Raw genomic sequence first — 10,206 nt, 5'->3', positions numbered from 1 at the left:
CCAGCAGTCTCCCACTGTATGCACTAGACTTGAGGTTATTTATCTGGCCTCTCCACATGCCCTACAAAACTTCTTTGTGGTCTTCACTTAGTCCATCTTGGATGCCACCCAGCAACCCCTTTTCCTTTCTAGGATAAAGCTTCCACAGGGCTTTGGGGTCTCTATTAAACAGATTTACCTTGTTTGCTACCGATTTTGGTATAGTTGTGGCTTGTCACTCTTGTACCCTCAAGGATCATCTAGAGCCCCATGGAGCTGTGCGGATGGTCAAGAGGATGTCATAGGACTCCTTCCAACTGGGTTCTTTCTTGAAATTCCTTTTCATATCCTGCTAGAACATATGCACTATATGGAGTCCAGGGTGACCTGGGCTGCAAAGGAACCCAGGACATGAATACTTGATAATAAGGAAGCCAAAGACAACTAAGAAAGTCCTAAGGGTTGGAATGACACTATTGGAATGCCAGCTAGATAATAATACTGAAATGGGCTGAGTCCCAAAATCTGGTGGACTGTAGAATTGTAGAATTTGAGTTCATCTTTTTTTTTTAAAGATTTTATTTATTTATTTGACAGAGAGAGAGCGCGCGAGCACAAGCAGGGGAGTGGCAGGCAGAGGGAGAGGAAGAAGAAGGCTTCCCACTGACCAAGGAGCCCGATATGGGGCTCGATCCCAGAACCCTGGGACCATGACGTGAGCCGAAGGCAGACGCTTAACCGACAGAGCCACCCAGGACCCCCTAACCTTGATCCTTAGTAGAGCCTCAGGCCACAAAAAGCCCACTTGTTGAAAGTTTTATATAGTTTTGCTTAGTGCCATAGTTTGCTTCTATTTCATCAGAGCTTTGGAAGTTGGGAGGGATGTGTGGTTTGTAATTTATACAGATGTTGGAAAAGTTGTCCCATAAAATGAGAACATTAGTCTGAGTTTAGATATGAGTATCTTTTGACCGGGAAGTAATGCGTTTTTGGAGTTCTGATTGTGGTAGCATCTGCTTTCCAGTAGGGGTCGCCACAAGGCTAGCCAAAGAATAGGCATGCCAGCTCTCACCCAGTGGAAGTGCCAAACGCTGGGACAGGGCTTCTAGGGTGCTTCCCCACATTACCAGTGGCAGAAGAAAGGCAGTGCACACAGTGAAAAACCAATACATTGCAAAACCCAGGTGCATGCCTGCATTTTTTAATCTATCATGCTCCTTCATCCAATTGTATGCTAAGATGCTGGCTCTGATGAGCCCGGAGGGGAGGACCGACTTGGGAAACATAAGTCGCCAATCTCCGTGGAAGCTATAAATAGATAAGACAGGATAGCAACCTGTTAGTGTCCAGGCAGCTTTTCTTCATTGGGGCCCCATTTTGTAGGCTCTGTGGTTGTTCTTACTTTGGAAAGTAACAAGGGGCTAGGGACTGGAAGAGGGTGCTTCCACTTTACATAGTGGACTGCTTCATCTCAAGCATTTCCCTTTATGCACTTCAACTGCTTTAACTTTAAATAAAACTTTCTGGGTAGAAATTCATACTTGTAAATCCAAAACTCTAGTCGTATAAATACTAGGAATCCAAAGGTATCTTAAAGGTTTTAATATTAAGAATAATTTAGCAAGATTTCATCTTAAAATAAAAAAAAAAATCTGTGTTCTGCTGAGATCATGACTTGAGCTGAAATCAAGAGTACCACACTTAACCAACTGAGCCACCCAGGAGCTCCTATTTAAAAAAAAACAAAAAAACAAAAAAACTGTGTCCCAAAGAGTTGCTCCCATGAAGTTGCTCCCATGACCTCCCATGATGGTCAAACTGTGTTCTAGAGTTACACTATTCAAGAGAGGGGCCACTAGCCATATGCAGTTATTGAGTCCTTGAAATCTGAATAGTCTACACTGAGAAGTGCTGCCAGTATAAAGCACACATCAGATTTCAAAGACCTGGTACAAATAAAAGAATGTCAATATCTTATTAACAATTTAATATTAATTGTTTAATAATGATTATTATCTTGACAATATTTTCAATATTTTGGGTTGAGTATATAACTAAATTTAATTTCACCTGTTTCTCTCTCTCTCTCTTTTCTAATGTGACCATTAGAAAATTTTAAATTACTTTTGTGGTCCACCATCTATTTCCATTGGACAGTACTGGTCTAGAGTCACTCATACACATTCTGTGGGTGGCAATGGAATTCCTTTATCTGACAGATGGATTGGTGAGGTTTTTTCCAATTTGATGGCACTGGATATCTAACAGTTAATTGTCCTAAGGTCTTAAAAGAAGGAGGCTTTCTGCTATTTGAATGTTCTAGGTGCCAATGCCATTCAAGGAAAAGGGAGCATTTGCTCTCTTATTCCAGAAATCATTGTCTCCAAAGTTTTGTAAGAGCTTTATTTCACTACCATTAAACCACACAATTATTTAATACGAATTCTAAGTGTAATACTCATAGATATGATTTCTGGCTGAATAAAACTCATTCTGACCCATTTTGTGTAGTTTCTAGTAATATTAGGACCCATGTATTTTCACATGTTCAGTTAACTTTGAATTTATCAAAATCTTGACCTAAGTGGGTACTGTTGTTTACCAATAATTACATTTTCAGCATCAAGGCCCATGAAAGGACATTCAGGAGACAATAACCACAGTAATTTGAGGAGGGACAGTTTTATAAAGAATTATTAACTATAAAGGGGAACTACCTACTAGGAGGGAATAGAAGAGAACTTCAAAGAATACCCTAAAGCAGAGGGAGGGTAATCAAAGGAACCAACTTGGAAGAGGTGGGAGCCCCTCCCTAAGGCTGGGACACAGACCTCATGGAGAGGGTGTGACTGGGGCCACTGGCCACCCTATGGCAGAGAAGTTCATTGGATTGCCTGGGCCAGAACTGGTACGCAGTCAGCAGCTGAGGCCGACAGGCAGTAAACTGTGGGCCTTGGCTGGCAAGCAGGACGCCCCCACAGCTGGCGTGCTAGTAGGCAGAAGCTAGAAACCACCTGCTTAAGTGGATGAAATTTGCCCTCCAGCATGCCCTACTGATAAAGCTCAGCATTGAGCCTCCTGGTGAAGAATGTCCTAGTATCCAAAGCAAGGCAATGAAGGATGGATCTGGAATGAGGAGGTATTAAGTGATAACTGGCACACCTCCTCTAAAGGTAGGAGGGCTTGATCTTTTGCTATCACTTTGTTCAGGTACATAAAAGACTTTCCAGAAACAACTTTTACCAATATCCTTAATGAGGTGCTATAACTTCTGGGTGGCAATTAAGGATTTAATTTTTAAGCCTCCTTTTCTCACAGATAGATCTCTGACTCAATCTGGCCATGATATCTTTTTTTTTTTTCCTTAAACGTTTCAGGAAATTATGGTCCCAGGATCAATCTTGGAAGTTTTGGGTCATCTCTGGTTCACCAATCCTTAATTATACATAAGAGGAACCAAAGTGTTTAAAATTAACTGATATGGGGGAAGTTGGAGTTCCCTTCCTGACCCAGACAAGAGCATCCATAGAACAATTATCCAGCCTATGGAGAGAAATAGGTACAGCTGATTTTGAGGAGTCTGAGAACTGAAGGGTACAACAAAGGCGAGACAGTCAAATAGATATATAGCTAGGTTTAGCTTATGATGCTTGCTTGAAACAAGTGCCTTTCTGAAAAGAAACCCAGCCCAGAGATGGAACTTAGACGCAGCATCCCCCAGAGTGGAAGGCTCTGAGAGGCCCAGAGGAGGAAACGACACTAAGACATTAAGGGGTCTCACTAGCGGGCACTTGTCTCACCCTGCATTACACCTCAGCTCCTCTTGGAGTCTGTGTTGCTCCATATCTTGTGGACTATGCCAGATTATTGGGGGGAGGGGGTACAGAAAAGATTTAAAGGCAAGATTTTGTAGGGACCTCACTGCGGAGGAGTGCTGGTCTCACTCATCAGCCAGAGTGAGACCAGCAGCTCCAATTCTTTACATCTGGAAATTACATGCTTCCTCTGATACTGGATTCAACCTAAGGCCCCTCCAGGGTTGCTCTGTGGTCACTGGAGGAAGAGAGGCCTTGGGACCTCCAGGCAGGAAAGATGACATTTATCAGGGGAGAACAATATGGACCTTGTTGTAAGATACCAAACTTGAAAAAACTTGAATACAGAGAACGGGTGGTCGCCAGAGGAGGGGGGGGAGGATGGGTGAAACAGATGAAGGGGATTAAGAGTACACTTACCATGATGAGCAGTGAGTACAGAATTGTTGAATCACTATATTGTGCACCTGAAACTGATAAACACTGTACGTTAATTATACCTGAATAAAAAAATATATTATTTTTTAAAAAGCTATTTGGGGGAGTACTGAAAACAAAACTTTGAAAAGAGATCCCAGTATTTGTTCAGAAAAATATTAGAATCGATGAAAGCATCACAGAGTTTGTTAGTTCAGAGTTTACATTTTATTTTTTTCCAGAGTTTACATTTTAGAAAATGTGACTTGAAACCAGCTGTTCCCTTGAGAATAGGGTCACAGAAGATGAGCCTCTGCTCCCAAACTCCTCCTGTTCCATGGGACGCTTTACGGTTAAGGAACAACCCCTTCCAGTTTCTGCCATGTCCTGTCTATGTCCTTTTTGCCTCTCAGCTGGCACAATGGGGAAAAGACTCAAAGAGGAAAGTCATGTGGCGGCGGACAGAGTGCAAGGGGCTGGTAGTCAGGAGGCCCTCTACTCTCAACTCTGAAATCCATGTGCTATGGGAATTAGGGTAAATCCCTTCTCCTCTCTGGGCCTCAGGGTCCCTATCTATAAAGTTAAAGCGGTTGCAGCTCCAGGGCTGAATCAAAAAAGTCAAAGAGCTGACAGGGTCAGGATTTGGGGAAAAGGTGAAGAGAATGAGCAGCAGAGGCAAAAGCCTTTGGCCTGGTCTCTGGTATTATTAGCCCTGGGGAAGGTGACTCACTCTGGTCCACCCAGAATTGCCACCCAGAATTGGCCATCATTCCTGGCCCCCACACCCATTTTCTCCCCTGGCCTCCTTGGGAAGAGAATTTCTGATAAGTCATAGATGGATTGCCTTAGTCATCAATTCAATAGGAGCTATTGCCTGGAGCACAAGAAGTCATGTGGGTGATTTATTTGCACCTAGTAAGCTAATCTGTTTGAAAGCTGTAAAGAGTTCGGACACACCTAGGTGGACACAGAGACAGCAATTTCCTGTGTGTTGCCTCTACCAAAGCCCAGGTTCGCAGCTCTCTGGGTACTTTGCATCAATCACAGTATCTCTTATACATTCTAACCCCTATGGTCCTCTCACTGACCTCATCTCTTCTCTTCTACCCTGTCCACGTCTGTTACCCACCAGAAGACCTGCTCTGTCCCTTCTCTAACTTTCCAACATCAGATGGTTCAGCAGCTGTCAATCAATGGGACCATGACTGTGATAAAGATACCATTCATTTTGTCCACTATTATATACAACTGTAGGCCAGCCCTGGTATTATCCTCCTGCTTTATTTAACTTGCTCCACCAAAACTGCAAGTATTGTACTTCATAATATACTTTTATCTCCTAATAGAATTCTATTTTCAAAGATTACTAGAGAAGAGTTTTACATTCTGCCCTGAAAACCTTCTTTATCACACTGCATTCCTGAAAAGAAACCTCCAGGAATATCTGCTTAGCCCCAGATATTGTCAGTCTTTATCCTGAATTAGATAGAATAAAACGTCTAACTGGTATGTGGAATGAATTCACCTGTCCAAATCTCATACCCTCAGACCTTCCCAGAACATTCACATATACGTGGGCTCTAGGAGGATAACAGGCCTCAAAATAATTCATTTTGTTCCCCCCAGAAGTGATCCTCTCAGGACGAACTTGATCTGACTTTCATTAGCTAAATCAGCATGTAAGTATCCTTTGACCTATCCTACTGGGATTCAAGCTTTTTTTTTTTTTTTAGATCATTTTTAGCTCATTAAAGTTTTCTTTTTTTTTTTATTATGTTGTTAACCACCATATATTACATCATTAGTTTTTGATGTAGTGTTCCATGATTCATTGTTTGCATATAATAACACCCAGTGCTCCATGCAGTACGTGCCCTCTTTAATACCCATCACCAGGCCAACCCATCCCCCCACCCCCTCCCCTCTAGAACCCTCAGTTTGTTTCTCAGAGTCCATCGTCTCTCATGGTTCGGTCTCCCCCTCTGATTTCCCCCCTTCATTCTTCCCCTCCTGTTATCTTCTTCTTCTTTTTTTTTTAACATATAATGTATTATTTGTTTCAGAGGTACAGGTCTGTGATTCAACAGTCTTACACAATTCACAGCGCTCACCATAGCACATACCATCCCCAAGGCCATACCACCCTGAACGCGCCCAATCTCATCTGATTTCGGAAGCTAAGCAGGTCGGGCCTGGTTAGTACTTGGATGGGGGATTCAAGCTTTTGACTAGAGCTCTTTCCTTTCCTTGTTGACTTTACATGCCTTCTTCAGGCTTATAGTTTCTTTTATGGCAAAGATTGAAAGGTACATACATCTAACTAAAAAGCAATCTGATTTTCTCTCACTGCCCAAAGTTGGCAAACAACCATCATCAAGTCCTGAGTGGGGAGTGTAGAGGCCTCTCCCTGTGGGTGAGAGTGTCTAAGTGGAGGCATGTCTAAGCTGGATGACCAGCTGCCAGAGGATTCTACACTGACTGATGGCTGGAAATCAGCCGTTCTGATGGTTGTTCCAACCTCAAAACTCTATGAGACTCTTTCCTATGCATGGAGAGAGACAAAGAGGACAAGCCCAAATTCCTGGAGCCCTTGTCTTGGCACTTGGTCAGATTCTGTGTTAAAGGTTTCTCGTACAGGCGCAGTCTTAACTAAGCTTCAGGTTCTCCAGAGGCAGAGCACACTGCATTTCTTCTGCTCTAGTCTCTACAGTATATAGCCTAGAGCTTAGCATTTAAGAGGGGTTCAACAGTCACCATATTGTTTCATCCTTTCAATGGCATGCTTTAAAGTTACTATTAGAGGTAAGGTTTCAGGGATATGGAGATACAGTTAAGACATGGTCCCTACACAAAAGAAACCCAAACATCAGAGTTTAGCAAGACTGACTTGTAATAACAGAATTTATAACACTGTTATGGCTGTTGGCCTACCTATATACCACAGTTATGGGTGACGGAGTTCAAACAAGGAAACTATACACTTTTTGCTGGTAAGATGTATTAAGGAAGACTTCACAGATGAGATCCTTTGGACTGGGACTCAAAGGATGATTAGTGTTTTAACAGGTGAAAAGTAAATAACTAAAAACTCAGATAAGTAGAACACTCCACTCAATGACTGCAGAATGCACATTCTTCTCAAGTGCACATGAAGCATTCTCCAGGACAGACCATGTTAGGCCATAAAACAAGTCTCAAGAAATTTAAAAGAGACCAGATGCTGTCTATCTTGCACCGCAACACAGGAAAGGACTGACTGCTGACCTGCCAGTGGTGATATGAACCTCTCTGCTGATAGGAGGATGGATTAAGGACATGTTCAGCTAACACAGAAGTGTGCCTGTGCCCAGGTAAGCACCTTACAAAAATGGCACACTTACTTACAGCACAGGCTGTATCTCATGATCTACGCTCATTACAAGGGCCGGTCACTTATGTCAACTCAGCCCAACTTCCAGAAGTTGCTGACATTATGCCTCCCCTCCCCCAAACAAAGGAAGGGGTAGGCTCACCTGCAGAGGACACATGGTATACTGATGGCAGATGCCAGGGAAACCTGCCTATTAGGCGTTCCTCTGCCATCCAACGAGATTCTGATGTACTTTGGTTTGAAGAAGGAACTAAACAAAGTAGTCAGTGGGCAGAGTTGAGAGTGTTATGGATGGTGTTGACACATGAACCCATGGCCACTGATTTGCAATTTGGCTACTGACAGCTGGGCAGTGTGGAAAGGGCTGACAACGTGGATGCTGCAATGGCACAAAGGAAGCTGGGCTATATTAAATAGAGCCTTGTGGGGAGTAGACCTCTGGAAAGATATTTGGGGTGTAAACACTAAACCTGATGCAGCTGTCCAAGTATGGCACGTGTCTGCTCACTCCCCACCCACACGGCCAGGCAGTCATGAAGTAGATGCACTAGCCTGGGCAAGAGCCCTTCTGCTGGAGGGAAAGCTGACTCTGTCTGATGCAGTAGGATGGGTCCACTGTAAATCAGGGCATTGAGGTCCCCAAACTACTTGGGAAATAGTAAAAAGATTAATTTGCCTCTTAAATATTCCAACTTACGAGCTGTTGACAAACTGCCCCCAATGCCACCTCAGGCAAGGGCTGTTGTGCCAATACCCCCAGGCATACCGGGCAGATAACATGCCGTGTCTCACTGGCAAATAGATTACACAGGCCTTTTGCTGGTATGGGAAGGGCACAAATTACCGCTATCAATCTGGAGGATACTTTACAGTTCCTCCCTCACCCTCTAACACATGAGAAAAATATGCAGTAAACTAGATAGACATTTTCCCCCCAAAATATCAAATGACCAATGAACACATGAAAAGAAACTCAACATTATTAGCCATCAGGGAAATGCAAATTAAAACCACAATGAGATACCACTTCACACCCACTGGGATAGTTATAATCAAAAGAAGGATGATAACATGTGTTGGTGCAGATGTGAGGAAACTGGAACCCTCATGCATTGCTTCTGGGAACGTAAAATGATGCAGCTACTTTAGAAAACAATTTGGCAGTTCCTTAAAAAGTTAAAACATAAAGTTACCATATGATCTGCCTAGGCATATACCCCCCAAAATTGCAATCATATGTCCTGAGGGGAAAAAAAAAACATGTACATGAGTGTTCCCAATAACTTTATTAATAATAGCCAGAAAGAAGAATCAATCCAAATGTTCATCAACTGATGAATGGATAAACAAAAATGTGGAATATCCATGCAGTGGAATATTATTTAGCCATTAAAAAGTAATGAAACACCTATTTGTGCTACAACATGTATGAACCTTGAAAACATTGTGCTAAGTGAAACCAGACACAAAACTCCACATGTTCTATGATTCCATTCTTATGAAATGTCCAGAACAGGCAAATCTATAGAGAAAGAAAATAGACTGGTGGTTATTGGCGGGGTCTGGGGTAGGGAGGGTAACAGGCAGTGATAAAGAATGTCACCCGTACTTGGCATGATGGAATGTTGTTCTGGAATCAGATAGCAGTGATGTGCTGATGGTCATACAACTTCCTTGAATATATTAAAAATCACTACACTATAAAGTATAAAGGGGTAAATTTTACAGTGTGTGAATTATATCTCAATGTTTTAAAACTCAAATACGTCACAGAATCAGAATCAGTGTGATATACTTAGTATAGAACGAAGCGGGACTAATCACCTTTATCTGATTGTTTGCTGCAATAATAAGGGAGAAAAGCAGAGCACAAAATTCAGTAGATTTCAGTAACGCATTCCACAAAAGTTAATGGAGCTCTTGCCATCCTACGCAACCGTGCTAGCGGCTTCAGAGTGTACAAAGTTGAATGGTCCTTGGCTCCTCTCTAAGGGTCTTAGAAGCTAATGGAGAGGCTTAGAAGAGGGCACAGTGGACTGACAGCCCAAGCAGGGCTGGTTGTGCTCATCTATCCAAGCATGGCTCGTCAGAGCAGGTCACCAGCTTCCAGTCCTGGGAACCACAGACAGGCCTCCCTGGAAAGGAAATGACTGGTGAGATGAAGTCTAACAAGCTACCAAGGAGGGAGACACTTGAATAAATTACAGAATGAAATCACACCTTGATCTCCCAGAGGAGAGAGAGCAGTTGTGCACCCTTCTCTCTGGGGCCCCTGACTGAAAGGGAAGGATTAGGCCTGAATACTCTGACTCCTGACCTAATCTTAGTGCAAGTTCTTATAGGCAAGGGGACAGGGGAGGGGGTACGTTAAGAAGCAGTAAAACATGAGTCATCAGGCAATAGGTTTTATCAGAGATTAAGAACATGAGGGAAAGGGGGATAACTTTTAAAAAGTACAACCTGGGTGGGAAGAGATTGTCCCACTTTAGTAAAGTGTTGGAGAGTAGAGGCATAGCCTGGCCTATGTGAGGCCTGATGGATAACAGGGCCTAGCTTGGTACTAAATGATAGGAGAGGGGACAGCATCACACACAAACAGCAGACTGAGCATGATGGCTGACTCAT

Source organism: Zalophus californianus, chromosome 1, assembly GCF_009762305.2.
Source record: "Zalophus californianus isolate mZalCal1 chromosome 1, mZalCal1.pri.v2, whole genome shotgun sequence".
In the NCBI taxonomy this organism is placed as follows: Eukaryota; Metazoa; Chordata; class Mammalia; order Carnivora; family Otariidae; genus Zalophus; species Zalophus californianus.
Note: the sequence above shows the minus strand (reverse complement) of the source record.